This window comes from Ovis aries, chromosome 1 (genome assembly GCF_016772045.2).
Source record: "Ovis aries strain OAR_USU_Benz2616 breed Rambouillet chromosome 1, ARS-UI_Ramb_v3.0, whole genome shotgun sequence".
Taxonomy (NCBI): Eukaryota; Metazoa; Chordata; class Mammalia; order Artiodactyla; family Bovidae; genus Ovis; species Ovis aries.
The window spans coordinates 42205152-42218900 of NC_056054.1; the positions used below are offsets into that span (position 1 = coordinate 42205152).

Sequence of the window (13749 nt, forward strand, 5' to 3'; positions counted from 1 at the left end):
TTATCAATGTATTTAAAAATAGCTACCGTTTCTTGAGCCCCTGCTATATTCCACCAACTGTTCTTAAATTCTTTATAACCATTTTTCTCATTTAATCTTCACAATAATTCTCTGAGTTTGATACTATGATAATTATTCCCATTATAAGAAAAGAAAACCGAGTGTAAGTTTGTTGTTTAGTTGCTAAATCATGTCTGACTCTTTTGCGACCCCATGGACTATAGCCCGCCAGGCTCCTCTGTCCATCCAATTTCCCAAGCAAGAATACTAGAGTGAGTTGCCATTTCCTTCTCCAGGGGACCTTCCCAACCCAGGAGTCAAGCCTACGTCTTCTGCATTGGCAAGTGGATTCTTTACCATTGAGCCACCAGGGAAGCCCATTAAGAGAGTTTATGACTTGCCTAAATATTTAGGACTTGAACGCTGATCTGACTCTCAAACTTAGTAATACTATCTTTCTAATTTTTAACCTTTGAGAAATTATATCCAGCATATTGCCACATCAAGAAAAACAGTGATATCATCACCACAACTGATGGGTAACTGTTACAGTTATAGCATGCTTACCTATTTCTTCTCACCAGGTAGATGGTAAATTTGAGATTACTGTCCAATTTCTCTACATGCTATAAAACATCCATAATACCACACATAAAATTTTCTGGGTAATAAAAAATGAGTAGATGAGTGTAGAGGTTAAAAAAAACTATGTCCAGGAGGTCTTCGTTCTGATTCTTTTTAATCAAATTGGTTTCCAGTTTCTCACATTTTACATTATAGTTTTCTATGGCACTGAATGATAAAGCAAACTAATAAACTGCACTGGACATTTCAGAGAAATTTGCAATACCTTCTCAGTACTTAAAGCACTTATCCTATGCTAGAATGAGAAATCTATTTCCCCCTTTGCTTAACAATCTGTTGGGCACATCATAGAATTTTTATTTTATAGCATTTTTAGAGGCAATTCAATCACCAGTTCCCTTTTGTTTGATATAAGATATAAAGTCATTCTGACTGTGGTTTGGAAAAGGTTATAGTTCCCAATTCCATATTAATAACTTTACTGTAGTTAAGACTTAACACTGCTTTTGATTTTAATATTTCTAACAGATTTCTCAGTCCTCAATAACTATAATAAAATGCATATTTTAGAAATGTGTAAAAATTTGCAGATCTTCTCCAAGTTTATTTATAAACCCAAAATAGGGCATTTATGCTATTTATTCTGCAGTAAATACAAATACAGCCCTAGGTATTGCTTTTTAACCTATGTGCTGTGTTTCTTGTCCTCTTTACAAGTTCTTTAGTCAGAGCAAGAAAAACAACAGTATAGTTGAACTCATTATATAAGGCAAATGCCCCTGAAGCATGCAATGGTCTGAAAGGTATAGGTTCTCTGGGGGTAAAATTGGCCACAATCAATGGAGACTGGTAGTAATGATATTCATTATTATTGCTATGTATAATTCATCAGTGTGCAGGGCTCTGAGTGAGTGGCTGAAAAAATGGTAGATCACCTGTTTCTCACTATAACTCTATGAGGGTTATTTTCTTTTTAATTGATGTATAGTTGGTTTATAATATTGTGTTTGTTTCAATTCAGTTCAGTTCCATTGGTCAGTCATGCCTGACTCTTTGTGAACCCATGGACTGCAGCTTGCTAGGCTTCTCTGTCCATCACCAACTCCCAGAGCTTGCTCAAACTCATGTCCATTGAGTCAGTGATGCCATCCAATCATCTCATCCTCTGTTGTCCCCTTCTCCTCCTGCCTTCAATCTTTCCTAGCATCAGGATCTTTTCCAATGAGTCAGTTCTTTGCATCAGGTGGCCAAAGTATTGGAGCTTCAACATCAGTCCTTCCAATGAATATTCAAGACTGATTTCCTTTAGGGTTGACTGGTTTGATCTCCTTGCAGTCCAAGGGACTCTCAAGAGTCTTCTCCAACATCACAGTTCAAAAGCATCAATTCTTTGGCACTCAGCTTTCTTTATGGTCCAACTGTCACATCCATACATGACTACTGGAAAAACCATAGCTTTGACTAGACAGACCTTTGTCGGCAAAGTAGTGTCTCTGCTTTTTAATATGATGTCTAGGTTTGTCATAGCTTTTCTTCCAAGGAACAAGCGTCTTTTAATTTCACGGCTGCAGTCACCATCTGCGGTGATTTTGGAGCCCCCAAAAATAAAGTCTCTCACTGTTTCCATTGTTTCCCCCACTATTTGCCATAAAGTGATGGGACCAGATGCCATGCTCCTAGTTTTTTGAATGTTGAGTTTTAAGCCAACTTTTCCACTCTCCTCTTTCACTTTCATCAAGAGGCTCTTTAGTTCTTCTTCACTTTCTGCCATAGGGTCATCTGCATATCTGAGGTTGTTGATATTTCTCCTGGCAATCTTGATTCCACCTTGTACTTCATCCAGCCCGGCACTTTGCATGACGTACTCTGCATATAAGTTAAATAAACAGGGTGACAATATACAGCCTTGACATACTCCTTTCCTTTCAAGTGTACAGCAAAGTGATTCAGTTATGTGTGTATATGTATTTTCCAGATTATTCAGTTATAGGTTATTGAATATAGGTCCCTGTGCTATACAGTAAATACCTGTTGCTTATCTATTTTATACATAGTAGTATGGATCTGTTAATCCCATAATCCTAATTTACCCCTCTTTCCCCACTTCTCCTTTGGTAACCATAAACTTGTTTTTATTGTGATTCTGTTTCTGTTTTGTAAATAAATTAATTTGTATTATTTTTGCCGCTTTATTTATTTTTAAATTGAAGGTAATTGCTTTACAGAATTTTGTTGTTTCCTGTGAAATATCAATAAGAATCATCCATAGGTACTTCTTCCTGAATTTCCCTCCTATCTCCCTCCCCATCTCACCCTTCTAGATTATTACAGAACCCCTGTTTGAATTCCTCGAGTGATACAGCAAATTCCCATTGGCTATCTATTTCACATTTAGTATTGTAAGTTTCCTTGTTACCTCTTGTGATACATCTTATTCTCTCCCTCCTCCCCTTCCCCTTCCTCCAGTCCATAGTTCTGTTCTCTATGTTTCTCCATTGCTGTCCTGCAAATAAATTCGTCAGTACCATCTTTCTAAATTCCATATATGTGCATCTGTATTTATATTTATATTCTGACTCACTTCACTCTATGTAATAGGCTCTAGGTTCATCCATCTCATTAGAACTGACTCAAATGTGTTTCCTTTTTATGGCTAAGTAATATTCCACCATATATATGTACCACAGCTTCTTTATCCATTCATCTGTTGATCAACATCTAGGTTGCTTGCATGTTCTAGCTGCTGTAAACAGTGCTGCAGTGAACATTGGGGTACATGTGTCCTTTTCAATTTTGGTTTCCCCAGGGTATATGCCTAGGAGTGGAATTGCTGGGTCACATGGTGGTTTTATTCCTAGTTTTTTAAGGAATCTCTGTACTGTCTTCCATAGTGGCTGTATCAATTTACATTCCCACCAGCAATGAAAGAGGGTTCCCTTTTCATCACACCCTCTCCAGCATTTATTGTTTGTAGACTTTTTGATGATGGCCGTTTTGACTGGTATGAGGTAGTATCTCATAGTTTTGATTTGCACTTCTCTAATAATGAGCAATGTTGAGCATCTTTTCATGTATTTGTTAGCCATCTATATATCTTCTTTGAAGAAATGTCTGTTTGGTCTTTTCCCCACTTTTTGATTGAGTTGTTTGTTTTCCTGGTATTGAGTTGTATGAGCTGCTTGTATATTTTGGAAATTAATTCCTTGTCAGTTGTTTCCTATGCTATTATTTTCTCCGATTCTGAGGGTTGTCTTTTAACTTTGTGTGTAGTTTCCTTTGCTTTGCAAAAGCTTTTAAGTTTAATTAAAAGCTTTTTTATTTTTTGCTTTTATTTCCATTACTCTAGGAGGTGGGTCACAGAAGATCTTGCTTTGATTTATGTCGAGTGTTTTGCCTATGTTTTCCTCTAACAGGTTTATAGCTTCTGGTGTTACATTTAGGTCTTTAATCTGTTTTGAGCTTATCTTTGTATATGGCATTAGAAAGTGTTCTAATTTCATTAGTTTGCATGGAGCTGTTCAGTTTTCCCAGCACAGCTTATTGAAGAGGCTGTCTTTGCCCCATTGTGTATTTTTGCCTCCTTTGTCAAAAACAACATACCCATAGGTGTGTGGGTTTATCTCTGGGCTCTCTAATTTGTTCTATTGGTCTATATTTCTGTTTTTGTGCCAGTACCATACTGTCTTGACGACTGTAGCTTTGTAGTAGTCTGAAGCCAGGAAGGTTGATTCCTCCAGCTCCATTTCTCTTTCTCAAGTTTGCTTTGGCTATTTGAGGTCTTTTATGTTTCCATATGAATTGTGAAATTTTTTGTTCTAGTTCTGTGAAAAAAATGCCATTGGTAATTTGATAGGGATCAGGTTGAATCTGTAGATTGCATTCTGTACTACCAAAATTGATACAATATTGATTCTTCCTCCCCAGGAACATGGAATATTTCTCCATCCTTTTATGTCATCTTTGATTTCTTGCATCAGTGTCTTATAATTTTCCATATATAGTTTTTTGTCTCCTTAGGTAGGTTTTTTCCCTAGATATTTTATTCTTTTTATTGCAGTGTTGAATGGGACTGATTCCTTAATTTCTCTTTCTGTTTTTTCATTGTTAGTATATAGGAATGCAAGTGATTTCTGTGTATTAGCCTTGTACTCTGAGACTTTGCTGAATTCACTGATTAGCTCTGGTAATTTTCTGATAGTTTCTTTTGGGTTTTCTATGTATAGTATCATGTCATCTGCAAACAGTAATAGTATCACGTCATCTACAAGTAGTCATTTGTATTGATTTTTTTTAGATATCACCTATAAGTGATATCATAAAATAGTTTGTCTTTCTCTGTCTGACTTCACTTAGTATAACCTTTTGGTCCATCCATGTTGTTGCAAAATGCAATATTTCATTTTTATTTATGGTTGAATAATAACGCATTATATATATATGACAGGCATTTATTTATATATGCATATATAAATATATATTTTATAAAATTTATACATATGCATTATATAATTATATATCCACTATATATTATAAATATATATTTATAATATATTCATTATATATAATGTGCATATTATATAATGTGTATATTATACACACACACACACACCCCACATCTCCTTAAGCCAATGACCTATTGATGGGCACATGGGTTGTTTCATGTCTTGGCCATTTTAGATGGTGCTGCTATGAACACTGGGGTATATGTATCTTTTAGAATTAGAGTTTTCATCTTTTTCAGATATATGCCCAGGAGTGAGATTGCTGGATCATATGGCAGCTTTATTTTTCAGTTTTTTAAGGAACCTCCATACTCTTTTACATAGTGGCAGCACCAGTTTCCACTCAGTGAGGGTTATTCTTAATCACACTTGATAAACAAGGGAAATGAGGTCAAAAGTCACATGCATTACTAGGAAATGGCAGAGCAGAATGGGACTGCTGAGCCCAGATCCTATCATCTCTGTGTTTAGTGAGTGCCATTGTGGGCTCGTCGGAGGAAGTTGGGTAGGGGAAGCTTTCCTCCATTGTCAAGAGCAGTCAAAGACCTCACCTGGGCCCTTTTATCACCACTCATCACCCTACCTGAGATCTTGAGTGTGCCTGTTTTGCTGGCTCCGTGTTTTAATGAGTCTTCATTGAGTCCGTCAAGTTTAGCAACATGATTTCCAGAGCTGTGCTCTGCCTGGCTGCTCCACTCGGCCCATCTTTGCCGCTCTGGGTGCTGTTTCACACTATTCCCCCGCCCCCCTCCCCTCCTCCTTTCTTCCTGTGCTCTCTCACCTGGCTGGCTTCTTGTTGCTGCTTCCCATGTGCCTGTTCCCTGGTCTCTGCCCTTCCTGCTCTCCTCCTGCAGTCAAGTTTGATAAGACAAGCAGCCTTTCAGGGTTGGCTGCTGGGCTTCAAATCCTGCCCCCTTTACTTACAAGTTCTGAAATCTCAGCTAATTAATTCTCTATGCCTCTGTTTTCTGTTTTGTCAAACTTTAAAATCAACATTGCAACACTGATACCTATCTCATGGAGTTATTATGAGGAATAAATGAGCTAATATTTAGAGGAAGTGCTTAGTTTGGTGCCTGACACATAGCAATCATTTGCCTAATAAAATTTTGTATACACTTTTACAATGGTGAGTAATTTATATCAGGAAATCTCATCCTTTGGTTGAGAGATAAATGACTTTAGCTATTGTAAGGAAAATCCTTCCCCCAGAGAGGAAACACATTACCCCTTTAAGGTGCTTCCCATTCCTTCAAGTTCTCCTCGGCCATAAAGAGCCTTGGCTGACTGCCACAGGGACTAATACAGCAGCCAAGTTTTGTTTTTCTCTTAACTCTTGCAATTCCTGTCTTACCATATGCCTCCCATATTTCCAGTGCAGGGATGTGGTGGCGGCGAGGGGGTGGTGGTGATGTTGGCAATAGCTCCATGGTCTGGGTCTTGTGGTGTTAGGAGGTTGGGAAAAAAACTGAGGGAACAATGGCTTTCTGTTCACTTGCCCACAACAGTCATGCGTTGGAGCACATATGATAACTTCGTGTGCAGGTCAGGAGCGGTAAGTGTCAAAATTCAAAAGATGCTCAGAATCAGCTCTGCCTGGCACTTTTCATTAAGCATTTTGTTTCAAGCTTCCTCTTACAGATGGTATTATTTTTTCCATTTTAAAAATTAGATCATCAAGTGAGGCCAAGAGAAGTTAAGTAATTTGGCTCAGATCTACATGATGCGATTCCAATATCTGTATTCTTAACTACCTCACTGTCTTTCTCCCTTCACTTTGCTGCACATCCTCCTTGACACACTACCCTCCCTGTCCTCAGTTTCCTCATCCATAAATGATTGGAAGTTTCCTCCAGCTCTGACATTCTGGCAGTCTAGGTCGGCATCTGGGTTTTGACATACTGTTGCTGGTGGTCCCCCTCTTGAGCATCCATCTGGATGCGTATGGACTGGCTTTGTTTGCTCATTGCTGCTTGGTTTATGCTGCACCTGTCTGTGATTTGGTCTCTTAATCAGATGACAGAGTCCTTTACTGTGTTTCCCATACCAACAAAACACCCTTTGTTCCATTACCATCGAGTAAATCCTTTAAGGAATACAAGAGGGCTTCAGGAATTCTCTTCTGGTAGTTCCTGAATATGTGTTGCCTTGGTGCATAAGTTCATACAATTTCAGAAGAAAAAATGCTCTGCAGAGTCTAATCAAGGTTGAAGTAATGTATAGTAGAGTGAAAGCCCAACAGCTGTTGAGCTCTATTTAGTTAAATGTCATCTGCTTTGTTTTTCACAATCTTGTGAGTTAGGTAATTGCTCCAAGGCTCAGGCAGAATGAGGCCCCAAAGCTTGTGCAGAGAATTTGAATTGGAGTCTGCTTATATGTGACCTTTCTTTTGGTGTAGTAGTAGAAAGAAGCACTGGATTGGAAATTTCATTCCATCTCTGCTACTAATTTTTCATGTGCTGCTTTGATTAAGAAACTCTTCATTGATAAAATCAATCTATAAAACTGACTATCTTGAAACTAAGTAACCTTAAGAGATTCTGTACTTTGAGCTATGTTAATGCTTTAGTCATCTCAACTGGTTAGGATTCAGACATGGAATTGCCTTTAATTCTTCTCTCTCCCTTATCTCAAAGGTTCAATTCCCAAGTACCATCAATTCTTTCCTTAAAATGCCTCTCTGTAGTCTTCCTTCCTATTTTTGTCACCCAGTACTGTAAATTAAACCTTATTTCACCCCTGGAATCCTGAAATAGATTGTAAGCTGTCCATAGTCTCAGGCTCTATCCAGTTTTCCTTCCAGTCCTTCTTGTGTGTCATATACATACTTGCTTACTCCTTGCCCTTGTTTGAAACCTCAATTGTTCCTTTTCTTATCACTATGGTATCAAGTTCTCTGGGCTTCTATAAGCAGAAACCGCTCCAAATAAGCTTTCTGTTCTTCCATGTCCACCATCTTTATCTTATCTCAAAACCTTTGTCAAGACTATTTTTTGTAACTTCCTTCTTTGAATTCTTCCAAGTCCTTCAAGGTCCAGCCCAAGTATAGAAAGCAAGCCTTGTACCTCTTGTTCATCAGGAAGAATGTATCCTGAGCACAAGCCTAAGGCCAGGCACATAAGGAGAACTTGGTAAATGTTAATTGAATTAGTATCAATATATGACTCCCTTCCACAAAGGATCCTCGACTACTGTATCTTACATTCTTGTCAGGATTCTTTAAACCCCAATGGTACTAATTTACAGCTTTGTGATCTTAGTGTCAGAGAGTTGCTTTGTTTCCAAATACTTAAGGAAAAATGAAATCAAAGAAGGGTTTTAGATTGGCAAAATTTGTCCCTAGTCACCTTTCTCCCAGATGGGAAAAGACAGAATCTCTTCCTGTGTGTCAGGCCCTATTCTGAGGGCTCTATCAATGCTTTGCTCACTGAATCATTACATTAACATTGTGAATCAGGTGCTGTATTGTGGTTGTTCGGTCTCTAAGTTAATGCTTTATTACTCTCAATTTATTGATGGTGAAAATTGAAGTCCTCAGAGAGGTGAAGTTGATTTGCCTAAGATAAGAAAGCTAGAACATGGCTCAGCCTGGATTCAAACCCAGGGTTGACAGAGTGTGCAGTTGTCAGCATTTTACGGTGCTAATCCTCATGCTATTGCAAAACATAGGAAAATATTGAATATATCATCAGACTAACTCCGAGAATAAAACATACAATCTCCTAAGGCAGATTCTACAATCAATGAAGCACAACATGATCTTATTAGGTATGGAAGGCCCTTTAAGTTCAGCTCTCGTTTATTCATCATCCCCAGTGAGATGCTCTCCTAGCTGTTTATAAATAGATGTATCCTTAAGTTTGGGCATTAAATGATAGCAACCTTGCGCTAGCTCGAGCTCCTCTTTTTCCTTTTAAGGATTTTCTCTGGCCCTCTGAAAATGTGCCATGGCTAACGGCAGGATGTGCCTTCTTTAAGGAAGCTCTGCTTCCTAGAGTTTCTCTGGCATGCTGTTCTAGGAAGCTCTGCAACGCAGGCTTCTGATCCTCTGAATAAAAATGAAGAGGGCATTTGTATTTCCCACTGATTGAGTTGGCTCAACCTGGTGTAGGTTCACATTCACAAAAGCACAGACAGGCTTGTTTCCAGGCTTGCAATGGAGATGCAGGAAGGCAGGCTGTGTGCCCAGCCTCCTTGTAAAGCATGGTATTGGATATGTGTCACTGGTACCCTTTAAAATCAAGGCTCCAGAGCTTTCCCTCCCCCACCCACAAGTCGCAGGATAGTTTATCCAAGATGCCCTACTTCTGATGCCAACTGGACCCTATTCAAATGAGTATGCAGATCAGAAAGTGTTTTCTAAAGGCTGAATGCGTTCATCATGGATAAAATGATCTGAAACAAGATGTCTCAAGCTTTCCCCCTGTTGGATTTTCAAGCTTAATATTTATGCTCTACTTGAAAGTTTTTCCCTCAGAGAAGCTTAATTATGTGAATTTCAGTTATTTAAAGAATGTCAACCTGGTTAAATCATGTTTTTGGAGTCCATGCTTGACAAACAATGGTAGTAGTATTTTGATATTTACAAGTTTAGCATTCAGGTTTCCAGTATTCATACCATGCATTTTAGACTCACGGTAAGGAGTGATTTGTAGGTCCTATGGTGTGACTATGAAACATCCAGGTAGGAATTCAGAAGTTTAGATGAGGGTCAATTATAGTATACAGTAAGTTCCCTACATATGAACAAGTTTCATTCCAAGAGTGCATTCATAAGTCCAATTTTCATAAGTCTAGCAAATTTAGCCTAGGTACCCAACTAACACAACTGGCTACATAGGATTGTACTGTAATAGATCTATAATACTTTTCACACAAATAATACATAAAAAAGAAACGCAAAAAATAAATAAAACATTTTAATCTCACAGTATAGTACCTTGAAAAGTACAGTAGTACAATACTGGCATACTGGGGCATGTTCAGATCTTTGAAAGTTCACAACTTGAAGGTTCGCATGTAGGGGACTTATTGTATACCTAGCTGTGAATCCAACATCCACATCTCAACATGTTCTGTTAGTCTCTGGAGTAGTAATTATAATTTTGGGATTCTTGTCCAAATGTTAAAGGTAAACTCTACATCTGAATCAATGAAATAACTTCAGGCTTTTGTACAAATGGTTGTCGCATAAGGCTTTTAGAGCTTTCCCATTTCACACTCATGGCCAACATTGCTCATTCATCAACTGCCCTGGCCAGACGCAGCCTGCATCAGAATCCTCCACATAAGGTTAACTGGCTTAGGTGCTTGAAGATGAGAAAATTGCTCAGTATTGGGATTTGGAAGGTCTAAAACAAAAGCAAAGCAGAAAAGGAAAGATATAAGCATCTGAATGCAGAGTTCCAAAGAATAGCAAGGAGAGATAAGAAAGCCTTCTTTAGCGATCAATGCAAAGAAATAGAGGAAAACAACAGAATGGGAAAGACTAGAGATCTCCTCAAGAAAATTAGAGATACCAAGGAAACATTTCATGCAAAGATGGGTTCGATAAGGGACAGAAGTGGTATGGACCTAACAGAAGCAGAAGATATTAACAAGAGGTGGCAAGAATAAACAGAAGAACTGTACAAAAAAGATCTTCATGACCAAGATAATCACGATGGTGTGATCATTCACCTAGAGCCAGACATCCTGGAATGAGAAGTCAAGTGAGCCTTAGAAAGCATCACTATGAACAAAGCTAGTGGAGGTGATGGAATTCCAGTTGAGCTATTTCAAATCCTAAAATATGATGCTGTGAGAGTGCTGCACTCAATATGCCAGCAAATTTGGAAAACTCAGCAGTGGCCACAGGACTGGAAAAGGTCAGTTTTCATTCTAATTCCAAAGGAAGGCAATGCCAAAGAATGCTCAAACTACCGCACAATTGCACTCATCTCACACACTAGTAAGGTAGTGCTCAAAATTCTCCAAGCCAGGCTTCAGCAATATGTGAACCGTGAACTCCCTGATGTTCAAGCTGGTTTTAGAAAAGGCAGAGGAACCAGAGATCAAATTGCCAACATCTGCTGGATCATCGAAAAAGCAAGAGAGTTCCAGAAAGACATCTATTTCTGCTTTATTGACTATGCCAAACCTTTGACTGTGTGGATCACAATAAACTGGAAAATTCTGAAAGAGATGGGAATACCAGACCACCTGACCTGCCTCTGGAGAAATCTGTATGCAGGTCAGGAAGCAACAGTGAGAACTGGACATGGAACAACAGACTGGTTCCAAATAGGAAAAGGAGTACGTCAAAGCTGTATATTGTCACCCTGCTTATTTAACTTCTATGCAGAGTACATCATGAGACATGCTGGACAGGAAGAAGCACAAGCTGGAATCAAGATTGCCGGGAGAAATATCAATAACCTCAGATATGCATATGACACCACCCTTATGGCAGAAAGTGAAGAGGAACTCCAAAGCCTCTTGATGAAAGTGAAAGTGAAGAGTGAAAAAGTTGGCTTAAAGCTCAACATTCAGAAAATGAAGATCATGGCATCTGGTCCCATCACTTCCTGGGAAATAGATGGGGAAACAGTGGAAACAGGGTCAGACTTTTTTTGGGGGGGGAGGCTCCAAAATCACTGCAGATGGTGACTGCAGCCATGAAATTAAAAGACACTTACTCCTTGGAAGAAAAATTATGACCAACCTAGACAGCATATTGAAAAGCAGAGACATTACTTTGCCAACAAAGGTCTGTCTAGTCAAGGCTATGGTTTTTCCAGTGGTCATGTGTGGATGTGAGAGTTGGACTGTGAAGAAAGCTGAGCACCAAAGAATTGATGCTTTTGAACTGTGGTGTTGGAGGAGACTCTTGAGAGTCCCTTGGACTGCCAGGAGATCCAACCAGTCCATTCTGAAGGAGATCAACCCTGGGATTTCTTTGGAAGGAATGATGCTAAAGCTGAAACTCCAGTACTTTGGCCACCTCATGTGAAGAGTTGATTCATTGGAAAAGACTTTGATGCTGGGGGGGATTGGGGGCAGGAGGAGAAGGGGACATCAGAGGATGAGATGGCTGGATGGCATCACTGACTCGATGGACATGAGTTTGGGTGAACTCCAGGAGTTGGTGATGGACAGGGAGGCCTGGTGTGCTGCAATTCATGGGGTCGCAGAGTCGGACATGACTGAGCGACTGAACTGAGCTGAAAACAAACTGCCTCTTTTTTTCTCTTTTTAACTTAAGCCTGACATTAAATGGAGTTTTCTCCATTCTCTCCTTGCCAAGCAGTCTCCAAAAACATCAGGAAAATGGATCAATTTATTTGGTCTGCCCACCTCTGGCAATGAGATTGGGATAAATGTTTCGAGAGGATATAGTGAAGAAAGGAATAGTGTGGGCCGTACTTCATTAAGGTGAAAAATAAGTAGGTATACACTGGACAAAATTTCTACATAGGCGAAATGATGTGCCTTGTTCCTCAAAAAGAAAGTCAACTTGTAGACCACTAAATCAGCCTACTTCTTGGCTTCCTTTGTGAAGTTTGCCACACAGAAAAGTAACTTTTTTTAGAAGGGTAACTTCACTAATTTTGTTACTAATTTATAGAACACACTTAGATTTTATGGGTTGGTGATTCAGCTTCCAGTACGTAACATTTTTGGACTCTTCCATTATAACCGTCTGTGGCCTCAGATTACAGGTCTATTTTCATGTTAGTTTGCCCACTGGAGTGTGAGCACCATGAAGATGGAGAATGTCATTTTAAAATTTGTATCCAAGAAACTAGCAATGTGCCTTGTTTTTGGTGAGTTTGAATGAAGAAATAAATGGATGATAATTTGGAATGAATGCTTTTGTCACCATAAGCCAATCTTAGACCTCTTCCAGTGACAGTTTCTCTTTTTTGCAAAAGCTTTTCTGAAAGTAAATCCAGACAACTGGATTCATATTCTCTTCTGCCCATTTTTTCCTGAGTGTAGGCCTGGCTTTGTGTCTGTGTAACCTATCCTGTTGCATAAGGCTTAGAAGGGCTCTGCACTTGGCTCAGTGCCTTGTTCTTACTTGCTTAGAATTCTTAATTTTCATGTTGCACCAGGCCCCACAGATTACGTACCAGGTCATGTGCAATGACCAGATTGCTGGTCATTGCAGTGTACCAGGTCATTACAGTTACTTGTGGGCTAGATTAGCAGCTGTAGAATAACCAGTCTTTCCAATTTGGCTTTTCTTGCCCCTAGCTGCCCCTGAATGCACAAGTAATGGCTGAGTTTGTGAAGTGTGGTGCTCTTTGTTGAATGAGAGCCTTCTCTAGCAGCCATCATACCAGGGAAAGGCATTCCTTGCTACCTGGCTGCAGAGAAATGGCACTGGAATCCTGCCATGCAGGCATTATAATTGGATTTCAAAGAGTGAAAAAAGAGAAAAATCATTAGAGAAAGGGACTTGGAGAGGGGTAACAAAGTATAGAATTTCTAGGCCCTTCCCTCCCTCTAAAGACAAGGAAAAGGGTCTTAAAAGTTTCTCAAGAGATCCCCTGAGGAACCATATTGCTGGGCCCTTTTCTTCCCCTTTTCTTCCAGGATTCAAAGATTCTAGGATAATGCTTCAAATTTACCGTGTGCTGGAAACACCAACCAATCTTGTTCAAATGTGTGATGTGAT

General features: G+C 39.2%; 1 protein-coding gene across 14 annotated transcripts in view; it reads left to right on the forward strand.

Moving 5' to 3' along the window:
* SGIP1 (SH3GL interacting endocytic adaptor 1) overlaps window positions 1–13749 on the forward strand; it is a 237573-nt gene that overhangs the window by 18034 nt on the left and 205790 nt on the right. The window lies entirely within an intron of this gene.